The sequence below is a fragment of the Astatotilapia calliptera genome, chromosome 10 (assembly GCF_964374335.1).
Source record: "Astatotilapia calliptera chromosome 10, fAstCal68.1, whole genome shotgun sequence".
Classification (NCBI taxonomy): domain Eukaryota; kingdom Metazoa; phylum Chordata; class Actinopteri; order Cichliformes; family Cichlidae; genus Astatotilapia; species Astatotilapia calliptera.
In genome coordinates this window covers 24,276,194-24,291,007 of record NC_137431.1, presented here as the reverse complement: position 1 = coordinate 24,291,007, position 14,814 = coordinate 24,276,194, and the positions used below count along the sequence as shown (strand labels likewise).

The window sequence follows — 14,814 nt, the reverse complement described above, 5'->3', positions numbered from 1 at the left end:
TACTTAAAAATGTAAAATCTGCCAATAGACTACAATTGCAATATCACTACTATACAACATACCGACTCAAACGACACTTCACCAATAAAAGGAGTTGGTATCCACAGACAAAAAATATTGATCTTTAAAGAAGAGTAACAGGTAACGGGAAAGAAGCATGTTACCTATTTTAAGGGGAGAGGGTGGTGAGCTTACCTTATTTGAAGAGAAGATCACATCGTTGAGTTTTCTGGGATCCAAACATGTTAATCACCCTGTCATTGAAGTCAAATGACACCAAGTGCTGTGCTTTCTCAAAGCGTGCCTTTGACTGCTCCATCAATATTTCATAGCACTGTGCTGCTACTGACGTTGTCAGCCCGCCGCATCCTGCGCGGCCTTGCTGCAGTTTCAGCTGCATATGCCTCTGGTTATGAAGGTCACCTCTTCAGTTCACCGATGGAGTAGGAAAACTTCTTCTGTCTGGTTCTGAAAGGATCCGTGGTTCGTTTTTGAAGAATGTTGTATAAAATATCAACAAGCATGAAAACAAGATAAGAAAAGTAATTGTGCATCCCCAGCAAAGCGGACGTCCAGAAACACACTTTGCTGAATGGAAGTCGGAGATTCGTCTGATCCCCGTAAAGCTAGCACATGTGCCCCACAAAATTTAATACAGTCCGTGATAGTGAATGCCTGTTTTCCGTTTTTGTTTGTTTTTTTACTAGCTCGTTGTGTCTCTGTATAGCAATGCGGTGTCCTTCATACAGGCAATGTTAACTTTAGCAAACACTGATAGCTTTACACAATTTCCAGTGTGACTTAGTCAGATAAATGCTTCAAATCCACAATTCCTTTTTGAGTCCAAGTTGTGTGTCCTCCAAAAAGCAGGCCAGGGAAACAGTAATGTGAATTCCTACTAAACATGCAATTAGCCAGTCCTTTCGTTGAAACCACGTAACACAAAATTTATAATTCTGTCGTTTTGTCCCTTTGTGTTATTTGAACATCGTTTGGATGATGTGGTCTCATTCTCTTCACTTACACTTTTTCCTCCAAAGACAGAAGGAAATGGACGACTACATAAATAATCCACTTCGTTCTTGCTAATGCTCACCGGTGCCGCCATATTGATTTCGCCTTCGAGACTCTCACAGAAGACTCCTTCGCCAAAGTTCCCGCCTCTGGGCTGAACTAGCCCAAACGGTCACCAAATCAAAGGGGCGTGACCTGACTGACACCTGTCACTCACTGCTCTATGAAGATGAATGGTAGATGATGCTGCGGAGCATGGGCTGTAAAAATTTAGCTCATGTAGCTAAATCCTGTGTTTGTCTTTTTTTTTTTCTTTGGACGACTTGGTGTTTTGCTGCACTTTGTTACACCAGCGTTTAAGCAATCTGTTCTAAGATGATTTTAGATATATATACAAATATATATATATATTTATTTTTTATTAAAAAGGATAGGGAGAGCTTAGCTCGTCCGCCCATTCATACCAGCCGTCCCTGATATTAACAATGAATTTTGCAAAATTGCCACATGAGTAGCTATTGAATCCAGGATCAGAGCACTGGGCAGTTCATTAGCTTCCATCTCACTAGCACTAGGCAGGATCCCCTTTTCTTGTAAAATTTAAAAAAAAAAAAAAAAGCACAAACATCAAACTAAAATCTAAAAATAATCGGCCTAGTGAGAAGGCTGCAATGTGTGTGTGAGCCACCTGTTGAGAATTAATTTGTTAAGCTGATCTTTCGCAGGCCAAGAAAAGATGGTTTTGACTTGTCACGGAGTAATCGCAGTACTAGTATCATTAATGAAGGGCTCTGTTCTCTTCAAATGTTCCAGTGAGGCTCGACATTGTGACAGTGCCCCAGCATTCACGGCCATTCATTTTATTATTTACACCTAGCACGACCCAAATGTCTTCTGTCTGGAAAACCTAATGAATATCCTGTGATTAATATTTCAGTGCTGATGCATTTATTATTTTTATAATTTATTTTGCTGACAAGCCAGGAATGTGGTTTAGTCAAAGCTTTTGTATCAGAACACTCGTTCCTTTTAATAACTCCTTAGCTCCTAACAGAGCTAAAAATTATACCTCAACCACTCACATATTTTTGCCAACTAGCAAAAACTCTGCTTCTTTCTAATAACCTTGTGTATGCTGCCTTTGCTGCTTCTTCCTCTCCACTGCAGAGGTGTAAATGATCTTACACCTGTTCCAAAAATATTTCCTTCACACTCTTAGAAGACAGAGGGAGAAGAATATAAGGACAGCCACTGGCACGAAAGAGAAATGAGGATCCTGAAAGAATTGCAAAAGGGGGGTGTTAGGTTGGGTGGGTCGGGGGGACACCAGGAGAAGGAGCTAGATTACCAATCAGAAGTCAGATTGCAGAAGATTGTTTGCACCCTTAGGCGGATCAACGGCTTTTGTATCTCTGAAAGAAGGGAAAAAAATATTTTCACTGCAATTACTCCAAATAGCTGAATGCTATACACAAGCCACTGATGGGCTGTGTGTGCCAGCACAGAACTGTCCTAGCCACAGGCACATAGTCTGCATTCGATTAAACAGAGCAAGCCGAGGTAATCAGTCACCTCCACTTGCCCTTTTAAGGTCTCACATAAAAACATGCGCACACTTAGGAAGGGTGAAAGAAGAAACACCTATCAGAGGTGCCGTTACTGACTCCTTTTTGGAAGAGCATCAAGTCTTTGATAGATCACCCAATCCCCCGCGTTTTTGCCCTACCATCATGTATTCATGGCAGGTCCTGATCACAGTCTGTGCTGGTACCATGCTGAACAGCTCTTTAGCATCAGGACTGCATCTGTGTAAGAGTGAACTGAGATGATTAGTTTTCAAGCCTCTCTCACAGTAAATTTAACATGTAGATAAAGGTACTTTCATGGCAATAGCACCGCTACCAGGTAAATAAAGAATGTGACAGTGTGTTTTGGCATCACAATGAATGGCACAGGTCACAAGATGTCCACTAGATTCTTCTTTCTTATGCCGTAGAACTACTAAAAGTTCTTAATGAGTGAATCACTGTGGTATTGAATTGATGGATGTTATTGACAGTAATCATGGTCAATTCACAAACATTACTACAACCCATTTATTAAAAGAAACAAAATTAGAAGTGAAACAGAATGCATGTGTTGGTTAATGCTAGTAATTCATTCGATCCCAATCCCACGATAATAGCAAAATAGAGATTTCTTGTTTTGTTTTTTAAATGTTTTCACATTTTGAATTGAATGCTGGCAACATGTTTGTAAAACTTGAAGCAGGGCCCGTTTACCACTGTGTTGCATAACCTTCAAATCTTTCTAAAAGTGAAATGTTTCTTATTCTTTGATATATCATTTCATTTGCTCAACAGTTCAGGGTCTCCTTTGCCTTTTATATACAGTGTCAAATGTTTCAAGTAGCTGACAGCGAGCTGGACTGCATCAAGCAAGTTTAGAGAGTTTACTTCTTCTACCATAAAATGCTGTAATATTTTGAGAATGTGGTTTGTCTCTTTTTTGACCATCTTTTTCCTTTTTTTAACTTTGGGATGAGATCGGTGTTAATAAATACCTCTGTGTACCACCTTTCTTTAGAAATGTGGAATTATATGTTAGTCTGTAGTATTCAGTGTTTGGTTTTATGTCTTGTCTATAATGCTGTAGAAAACTCTTGAGCCATTTCTTTAAATCACACTTACAACGAGGCACACTTGTTTTAAAGTGGGCTTGAGCAGCAGTTTTTCAGGCTTTCTGAAGGTATTTTCATCAATTTTCAGTCTGGTCCTTGTACCTGGAATTTTGATTTTTTTGTTTAATTTACTTAAAGCTGACCTGTGACTCATTCACACATAAAACAGACACTTAACTCAACGGATGAACTAATCTTGTCTTCACACATAAAAGACAACTTATCAAGGAACTGGTTTTAAACCAGTTCTATTTTTAGGCACTTTGTTACTAGCAGCCTAACACAGAAACTAAACCCATTTCTTTAGCTGAATCTATAAAACATGATTCTTAGAAAATAAAACACACTTTGACAGGCATAAAATAGGATTTTTGTACCTAAGAAGTGATTCCCGAAGAACTGTCAGCTTCAAACTTGGCATGTCTTGGCATGGTGTGCGGTTTATCCTTAAAACATTCAAGAAGACATGTCAACCCTTAAAATAAACTATCTACAGCAGGTGAACAGTATCTGAAAGTCATATCCTTAAGAAAGAGGGGGAACGACTGAGAGCTATCTGTTAACTGAAGCCTCATCAGAAATGATCTCAGTGGAAGGACAGCTGTCAAAAAGCAAATCTTAAGGAAGGGAAACAAGGAGAAAAGAATGAACAGGAACAGGACTGAAAATCAATGGCAACAGGTATCATGGAGAGATGAATCCAAATTTGAACTGTCTGATTCTTCAATATGTACAGAGGAGGTCAGGAGGGAGATACAACAGTGTCTACAGTCATCTGTCATCTGTAAAACATGGTGGAGGGTCTGTAATGATTTGGGGGTGCTTTTGTGAATGCAAAAAAGCACAGTTTGGTTTTGATCCAACATGTAATACCATCTGGAAGCATTGTTAACAGAGAACAGAACAAAAGGCACCTAACATCCAAAGAAGAGCTTTGAATGTCCAAAAGGAGAACTGGAGTAATAATAATAATAATAATAATAATAATAAGGCATTACTTACATTACACATTCAAAAGTCAAATATACAAACATGTAAAGCTCCAGCTTCCCAAAGTTATCTTCCAAATGGCTTTTATCAAAGCCACAGTCTAAACCTCAGATTTATTTGACAGGGAGAAGCAAAGTTTTCTGCTTGATAAGGTTTTTTTTAATCAGTTCAAGTAAATTAATTTTTCTTGATAGACTGAATTCAGAAGTAAAAGAGAGGCTTTTAATCACTCAGCAAGGTCATAACTGTTTTCACTGCTACCACCTGAGCCATCACAGAAGCACTCAAGAGCTCAAGCACTGCCTCATGAATCACATTAAGGTTTTTGCATTTCCTCCGAGCAAAGATTATGGAATCAGACAGAAAAGAGTCAACAAACAAGGAGTGGGAGGAAGAAGAAAAGACGTGGAAGAAGAGGAGAAAGAGGATGTGGTAGATGATGAGGAAATAGCATGTAAGCAACGGCTGATCCATTGTGGCAGACAGCTCTAAGATCATGTACAGGGCTACATCAATCACCACTGTAATCAGGATCCACTGCTACTGCATACTAACTAATACAGCCTGATAACTAACTGAGATTCTATATGAAGAGGTTTTACCAACAGATGCTTACACGGACATAAAGAGCATTAAGAAATTTTGCAGCATGGAGATAAATAAAGCACATCTTACCTTAAAATAAACACAGGTGGTTAAGGTATAAGCAGCATACTGACCATCTCACAGTCTGCCTGCTAATGAGGTACAACATATTATACCCTCCTCACAATACTAAGGGATAGCAGAGGGGAGCTCTGCATCTTAACAACACAGGCCTGGTTCAGCTGAAAACATAATTCTTTCCCAGTGAGGGGAGTGCGTTTGAGGCAAATTAGGTTAGATACACACACCCACCCACACTGCAGTCATTGTGTATCTCTAGGAGGTCCAGCAAAAGCAGAGTGGTGGTGAAAACCAATGGAAAAAAACCCCAAAACAAAACAAGGTTGAAGTCTCCCAGCGTCATTATGCATGTATGCGCTTGTGTATGTGAGATGGTGTCTTCTTCCAAATGATAGGAAAGCTGGGTGCAGAACACAGAAAGACTTGTAAGTTGAAATAGTTGCCTTCGGGCACTTTCAGGATCCATCAATCCGAAGTCACACTTATATCATACATTTATTCAGCCTTAAAGGGAAAGAGGGGGGAAAGAGACAAAGAAGTAGTTTAGAGGCTGGTATCAAATAAATGAATCTAAGATCGCCGTGTAACAAAGTCCTAATGTTGGGATCTTTTTTGTAATTGCAGATGCCAGCATCTCCCATACCCCTTTAAATTTTCAACAAATGACTTTCCAAACTTGAAAGAAACAGAAATTGTGAAAGAAGTTCTAATCTGAAATGAAAGCTTGGGAGCTTTTAGAGCAAGCAGCATATCACAGGTTTTACCTCCATGTATTATTAAAGCTTACGTTAAACTGGCCATATGCTTTAATGAAAGGATGGAGCCATATCTGAAAAGAGAGCTAAATGAGACAGAGAGACTGCAGGGGAGGAAATAGACTGCTTTTGGTTATAATGATGAACTATTTTTTTTAAAGTGCATGGTTATGCCAAAAGGCAGCTTAAATATTATCATCAGACTGACCTGTCAGTCCCTGCATGCAAATAAGTACAGCACAACACTGGAAAGCAAGCAGAACCGCAGTATTTACGTGGCCACTATACATCATCATAGCATGGCAGAAACACTAAACTACTTTCACCCTGGGGAAACTACACCCTGTAAATATACACTTATGAAGTCCCACTAAGACCCATTGTTAGCAGCATAACCTCAGCCACTTACAACATTGTCAAACACCTCACCACTATCTTAGACCCACTTGTGGGAACACATTGCATCACATCAAAAACCAAGTGAACCAACAAGATCTGCAAACTTAGATGGCATCAAAGGACAGCGTAACTTTTCACCTGTGTACCGGTACCTATAATCAAAGCAGTGGAGGCTCTCAGAAAATGACTACAGCGAGTTTTACCACTGAACATACTTGCACCCTGCTATACTTCTACTTCAACACCACATATTTCAAATGCAGAACGGTTTTCTACAGACAAAAGTACAAATGAATTATGGGCTACCCAATGTGACCCATTATACCTTACTTTTACATGGAGGAACTGGAACGTAGAGCTCTGGGCTCCTTCAAAGAGATAGCACCTAGTAGAGGTGGGAATCACCATACATCCCACAATACGATATTATCACAATACTTAACGCACGATACGATATTATTGCAATTTTTTAAAATATTTTGCGATATTCAGATTCTGTACATAAAGGTAAACTTTATCAATATTCATTTTATCTAATATCAAAGTCTCGCACTCAGTCTTTCTCTCATTTCAGTCAGTTTTATTGTTGACAAACTGAACGGTTTGTATTACAGTCTATCCATCCATCCATCTTCATCCGCTTTATCCGAGGCCGGGTCGCAGAGGCAGCAGCCTAAGCAAAGAGGCCCAGACCTCCCTCTCCCCAGCCACCTCCTCCAGCTTATCCGGGGGAATACCAAGGCGTTCCCAGGCCAGCCGAGAGATATAATCTCTCCAGCGTGTCCTGGGTCTGCCCCGGGGCCTCCTCCCGGTGGGACATGCCTGGAACACCTCACCCAGGAGGCGCCCAGGGGGCATCCTTGTCAGATGCCCAAACCACCTCAGCTGGCTCCTTTCGATGTGGAGCAGCAGCTGCTCTACTCTGAGCCCCTCCCAGATGGCCGAACTTCTCACCCTATCTCTAAGGGAGAGGCCAGCCACCCTTCGGAGGAAGCTCATTTCTGCCACTTGTATCCGCGATCTCGTTCTTTCGGTCACTACCCACAGCTCGTGGCCATAGGTGAGGGTAGGGACGTAGATCGACCGGTAAATTGAGAGCTTCGCTTTTACACTCAGCTCCCTCTTCACCACAACGGACCGGTGCAGCGTCTGCATTACTGCAGCTGCAGCCCCAATCCGTCTGTCGACTACAGTCTAGTCCAACTTAACTGAATGCAACCATCTGGTACAATTATAGCTATTCTGAACTAAGCAATTTATGAAAACTATGCAGCCCATTCAGCAACTGAAGAATTTGAAAGTAAATTAAAACAAAATATAATTTTACATTAAATAAAAAAGTTTTAAACTTAATTAAAATAAAACATGTCTTAAATTAAAATAAGTAAACTGTCATGTTTATTGCTGCCAAAAAAAAGTTAAACACATTTGGACAGTGAAGGAATGTCAGGATTCTTGCTCAGAAAAAGGATCAACATGCTCTGAGCACAAAAACTTTTTTTGTAACAAAATATCGATTTCTGCTGTCCCTGTATCGATACATTATTAGCAAACAAAATATCATGATACTACACAGTATCGATTTTTTCCCCCACCCCTAGCACCTAGTCACCTAGTGGTACAGATATATGGATTACTCCGAGGTCAAAATCAAAACCCAATAAGTAGAAGCCTTCACTGATCATATGAACTCAGTGGCTCCAAACATAAAGTTCATCAGGGAGGATACCAAGGACTACAGGTTACCACTGTGGACTGTGCAGTGCTCACTGAGAAGAATGTGAGTTTCCTGGAAGCCCACACACACAGACCAGTACCTACTCTATGACTCCCACCACCCTCTGAAACACAAACTTGGACCCTCCAACACCGGACAGAAAACATTCCCTGTAAGGCAGAAGGAAGGAAAAGGAATGTAAAGACTGCTCTTAAAATATGTGGTTATCCCAGTGGGGCCTTCATCAAATCAGGAAAGAAGGTCAGACACCAACTAGGGAGAAACAGAATGATAAACAGAACAACAATGTCATCCTGTATGTAGCAGGTTTGTCAGGGAAACTCAGGAGACTTTTCTTCAAGCACAACATTCCCGTGCACTTCAGACCCAGTCACACCCACAGACAAAAACTGGTTCATCCCAAGGACAAAACTCCCAAACGCAAGCAAAGCAACACATTGTATTCTTTGAAGATGAGCGAGGAGTGCTCGGACCTCTGCATTGGAGAAATCAAACAGCCACTCCACAAACACAGGGCACAACACTGAAGAGCTGACTTATGATGCCGCCATCCACCTACATAGAGGCCTTGAGATCCTTTTCCAGGTGCTTGGACCCCCACTCAAACCTTGTCTCAGTCAACAACAACTTCCAAAGAGAAAAACCCAAACATTGGGCTCAGTACCTGAGAATCTCCACCCTTTGTTTTTATAACGAAAGAAGCCTCTTGGATGAGAGGTGAAATGTCTTTGCAAACTTAAAGACGTCCAGGTGACTTCCTTTTTCAAGCTGTTAAGACTACCATGACCTGGATGACTGCAAAGCTACAGAGACAATGCAATGTGAGTATCAAAGCTGAATCTTGCCACAACTGATACTAAGAGTCATTCTTTACAGTCCCCCAAATGGGAGAATGTTTACTGACATTTTTTAATATCAAATAGCCTACGGTACAAAACAAACATGGATTATACTGACTAACATCTGGTGTCACAATAATATTATCAAAGCACTCTGTGTTCTTCCTCATGGAAGCTTCTGGGCTTTTTTTTGTTTGCTTTTGGGGGGGTTCCAAAGTTTGGTGAAAATGAGCTGACGTGACTGAAAAAGTGAAGATTTCTTTCTCTCTTGCTCACTCGCTGGCTTTCACTGTCATTATGTTCAGTCAGAGTCTTTATCCGAGACGCTAGAAGGACGCTGGTTTGGTGTGACACTCGTTGCTATGCTTATGTTAACCTAATGTGTTGTCAGCGTGATTCATTATTTCATTTCAGCTGCGTCCTGTCAGTTTCACACCTGTCTGTGAGGAGGAAAAAGGAAAAATTACTGTGATAGTGAAGGACAGCAGTTTGAGGCCTAATGACTCTCACTTTCATCTGTAATAAGACCGGCGCAAATGAATTAGTTGAATAACGATGACAGATTTATTCCTTCGTTGCATTTTTCCTGTTTTCATTTAATCGGTTAATATCAACAGTTCATTAAATTTGGATTCTTAGATGTATTTATATTTTACATTTTATGCTAACAAGCACAGAAAGTTGTTCAAATTGCTTTAAAGGTTAACGAATGATTTAAAGTCAGGTCATTAATTTAGCACTGATGTCACTTTCTCTGTGAGATGTTTTCCAGCTAGGCTACTTCCTGTTTTATTTTGGAGTTCCCTGTCATCTGTGTTTTGTTTTACTTTCTTTGAAAGGATTCGCTTAATTAGACTCGCCTGTTCTTTGTTCCCCACCTGTTTTCCTCTCTTTCATTGCCCTCTGTGCATCTACAGTGGGGCAAAAAAGTATTTAGTCAGCCACCGATTGTGCAAGTTCCCCCACTTAAAATGATGACAGAGGTCAGTAATTTGCACCAGAGGTACACTTCAACTGTGAGAGACAGAATGTGAAAAAAAAAAAAAATCCATGAATCCACATGGTAGGATTTGTAAAGAATTTATTGGTAAATCAGGGTGGAAAATAAGTATTTGGTCAATAACAAAAATACAACTCAATACTTTGTAACATAACCTTTGTTGGCAATAACAGAGGTCAAACGTTTACTATAGGTCTTTACCAGGTTTGCACACACAGTAGCTGGTATTTTGGCCCATTCCTCCATGCAGATCTTCTCGAGAGCAGTGATGTTTTGGGGCTGTCGCCGAGCAACACGGACTTTCAACTCCCGCCACAGATTTTCTATGGGGTTGAGGTCTGGAGACTGGCTAGGCCACTCCAGGACTTTCAAATGCTTCTTACGGAGCCACTCCTTTGTTGCCCGGGCGGTGTGTTTTGGATCATTGTCATGTTGGAAGACCCAGCCTCGTTTCATCTTCAAAGTTCTCACTGATGGAAGGAGGTTTTGGCTCAAAATCTCACGATACATGGCCCCATTCATTCTGTCCTTAACACGGATCAGTCGTCCTGTCCCCTTGGCAGAAAAACAGCCCCATAGCATGATGTTTCCACCCCCATGCTTCACAGTAGGTATGGTGTTCTTGGGATGCAACTCAGTATTCTTCTTCCTCCAAACACGACGAGTTGAGTTTATACCAAAAAGTTCTACTTTGGTTTCATCTGACCACATGACATTCTCCCAATCCTCTGCTGTATCATCCATGTGCTCTCTGGCAAACTTCAGACGGGCCTGGACATGCACTGGCTTCAGCAGCAGAACACGTCTGGCACTGCGGGATTTGATTCCCTGCCGTTGTAGTGTGTTACTGATGGTGACCTTTGTTACTTTGGTCCCAGCTCTCTGCAGGTCATTCACCAGGTCCCCCCGTGTGGTTCTGGGATCTTTGCTCACCGTTCTCATGATCATTTTGACCCCACGGAATGAGATCTTGCGTGGAGCCCCAGATCGAGGGAGATTATCAGTGGTCTTGTATGTCTTCCATTTTCTGATGATTGCTCCCACAGTTGATTTTTTCACACCAAGCTGCTTGCCTATTGTAGATTCACTCTTCCCAGTCTGGTGCAGGTCTACAATACTTTTCCTGGTGTCCTTCGAAAGCTCTTTGGTCTTGGCCATGGCGGAGTTTGGAGTCTGACTGTTTGAGGCTGTGGACAGGTGTCTTTTATACAGATGATGGGTTCAAACAGGTGCCATTCATACAGGTAACGAGTGGGGGACAGAAAAGCTTCTTACAGAAGACGTTACAGGTCTGTGAGAGCCAGAGATTTTCCTTGTTTGAGGTGACCAAATACTTATTTTCCACCCTAATTTACGAATAAATTCTTTACAAATCCTACCATGTGAATTCATGGATTTTTTTTTTCACATTCTGTCTCTCACAGTTGAAGTGTACCTCTGGTGCAAATTACTGACCTCTGTCATCATTTTAAGTGGGGGAACTTGCACAATCGGTGGCTGACTAAATACTTTTTTGCCCCACTGTATGTGTGGATATATAGTCTCAGTTTTTATTTCTTTGTTGAAACATATTTTAATCTGTCCTTGTGTGGTCCCTGTTGCCTTGTGCATCACTTCATAAACCATTATTAAAGGAGTGCTTTGAGTTGCATCTTGCCTGCTTCTGATGCTGAATTTCGTCCTCTGAAGAGGTTCATGTACACATGCCTGAATTTAACATCAAGCCACAGATTTTCCATCTATTGGTTGTAAAAAAACAACTTTTATGTACTTTCTATTTGCATAATAAAGACTATAATAAATGGCTGATGTACCCACCCTGACATCACTCATGGGTTTGTGGATTATCCTGTCTTTTTGGTTTTTAGAACATACATATTTTAAAGTAATTTAACTATATTTTGCAATAAAAAATGTTTGTCATATATGCTTAAAAAGTCCTGGTGAGTTTATTTTTTTGTTTGTTTTTTGTCTTTCCACACACAAAAGGACCAGAGCATTTTTTGCCACATACAGCAAAGACAATTTGTCACATTTTATTATTCTTTTATTAGTTTGTTGGAGCCTCATTATCCAGGATCACTGAGGGAAAAAGAGTATAAAAGTGCTTTAAGTGCAGTTTAAGTAATGGGAAGATTTTAGCTTGTATATGGTAATGTTCAACAGCACCAGGCAAATCTTCCTTTATTACGCCCAGTGAACATGTTTGAGAAATATGAACGGCTTCTCAATGACACAGCCAGTGAGCTCGCCGAGAACTTTTATGTTGAAGTTAATCTTGTGAAAGCAAAGCTTTCGATGCCGGGTCCCTTATCGTTACTGCGCCTCAAAGAAAACAAGAGTCCCTGCTGCAGAAACAACCAGAATCTGATGCCAATACATGCTGTGCATTCATGTAAGATGATTTTGATCCACCGTGCTAAAAGAGAAAAAAAACATATATTTATATTAACATACATTTTACTGCACTAAACGTGAACAGTTCAATATGAAAACTATTTAAGGTTTGGGATTATTAGATATACTTTCAAGCTCAGATAAAGCAGAGGATACTTCAGAAAGAATAAGGCCAGTCATCTGTGAGGACACATACGATGGGTCAGTGTAGGAGAGGAGAATTTGCTTTAAAGCTGAGGTATGTTTTGATAACCTTGATTTTATTTTTATTTTTTCTGTGGGATGGCTCAAGAATCAATTTACTGTCTTCAAAGAAATGGTCAAGCAGGAGAGGAAAAAAGATGGATTTTGTGTGTTTCTCAAGAGCAGGGCAAAGTCTGAAGATGCTTAACTGTTTTTTTGCACACTGTGACCTGTCTTAGTCATTTCTGTGATTCATATACAGCGTTTCCATCTGCTGCATGCTCCATGAAAACAACACTAATGCCAGATGATGCTTCAGCTGTCTGACATGGTTTCCTATAGATTATATTCACATAGTGATCGGCCAGCTGTGGATGTGAGAAAGTGAGCATGGTTTGAGCTTCTCTTTCATGCCTCTCTGTCACTGTATCCCCAATTAATTAAGGTGCAAATGTTTAAACCTTCTGATTGGTCCACAATAAGACTCGGCCATCTTTTGTAACCCCCTCACACCTAAAGCTATTGGGAAAATGAAATAAGCGAAGCTGCTCGAGTGGGAAAACTGTACGTTCATTCATTTACTTGACATGAGGCATTTGAAAGGGATAAAAGCCAAACTTATCCGCCACTATTTGAACAAATAGCAAAACTTGAACATTTAAAGGTAAAGAGGAAAAGAGAACAAACACCTTCAACCGTGTTATGAGTGTTGAAGTTGCATAGTTTGTCCAGCAGAGGGCACTTTGCAATTTCCCTGTTGGTGACACGTGTTTTGAACACCACAAAAACAACAATAAGCTGATTGGAGCAGATACAGTGTCAATAAGTAATCCACAACTTTTTGTGACTATAAAATGTTTTTAAACTGCAATGGCATGTTGACTTATCTATAACAAAATAATTATACATAGCAAACTTTAGAGAAACCTACTTGTTTCATCTATATTGGCCTATATGTCGAATTTTCAAATCAACAAATATCGGTATTGGCCTAAAAAAAAAAATTTTTTTCTAAACTTGTTCCATGTTTCGCTTTTACAACACTTGTGAGGAACAAAGGGAGAGATGACTGTCAGTAGAGGTGAACCCAAACTCTAACCAGTAGATGTAACAGCTACTGTCATGGCCTCTTACAGGCAATGCAGGTCACTTCCAGCTGAAACTACTTGTGAATCTGTGTGAATAACAACTCCTGTGTGTAATAAATTCAGGAATGCACCTTTAATCCCGTGCATCAGACTGGGAGGGTCTCCTACAGTGGAGTTAAAATGAAGTGCAGGATCAAAGACCTGGCTGCAGCTCAGAGGCACCGGAGGAGGTTAGACCTTCAGTCTCCTCTCTTCTCCTCTCCTCTCCCATTTTTGCTGGAGTTGCAGAAGTGTCTTCTTTATGTGTGTGTGTATATATATATATATATATATATAGTCACTACTTTCTCTCTCTCTCCTTTTTAACGCCGTTGTGATCGCTTGTCTTTAATCTGCTTTGAGATGCCTTCATGCCTTCTGTCTCTCTCCCTCGTTCCCGCACTTTCTCTCTTGACGTAAAGTTCAAAGGAGGGGCCTCCCACTAAGTACCCCCCGTCACCTCTCTCATCCATTTCTCTGTGGCTTTTCCCCAGTTTCCTCAGTGGGGGGCATTTAGATTTTCCTTCTCAGCCTCTCTTTCTCTCCCTTCATCTCTCTCTCTCGCTCTCGATTATGTCTCTCATTCTCTATTATCTCTCTGCTGCTTCTGCTTCTTTTACCTGTCGCTTTCCCATCTTAGGCTTAAACTATCCAAAGTCTTCAGTCACCCATTTAAAAAATTTGTTTTATTAAAAATTGGCAGTTGCCCAAAACACAGCTTAATGCATCTGCTTTCATCTTATTCTTTAAGCAGATTTTTAAATAGGGAATTTTACAACTTTAGAGTAGCTGTATTTTACTTACTCAATGAGCTGTAACTGTAAATCAGACAGCTCACACACACATGCATGCCTGCATGTGAAGCCAGCTGGTTGGTTGAAAGGTAGGTCAACCTTTAGTCTCTTCCAATTTCCTCTTTAATTACGCATTTTAAATGTCAGTGCAGCTGATCACAGGTCCCTGAGGTATCCGCTCTGGAGACAGCTTTTGAAAGTCTCACTCTTTTGGTGTCACAAATGCCAACCT

At 40.6% G+C, this 14,814-nt stretch overlaps 1 long non-coding RNA gene across 1 annotated transcript in view; it reads right to left on the bottom strand.

Moving 5' to 3' along the window:
- Positions 1-1,138, bottom strand: part of LOC145431455 (uncharacterized) — a 75,335-nt gene extending 74,197 nt beyond the window's left edge. The window contains exon 1 of the long non-coding RNA XR_013911759.1: positions 196-1,138. This is a non-coding gene — a long non-coding RNA (uncharacterized LOC145431455). The remainder of the gene's footprint in view (positions 1-195) is intronic.
- Between the last annotated feature and the right edge of the window lie 13,676 nt (positions 1,139-14,814).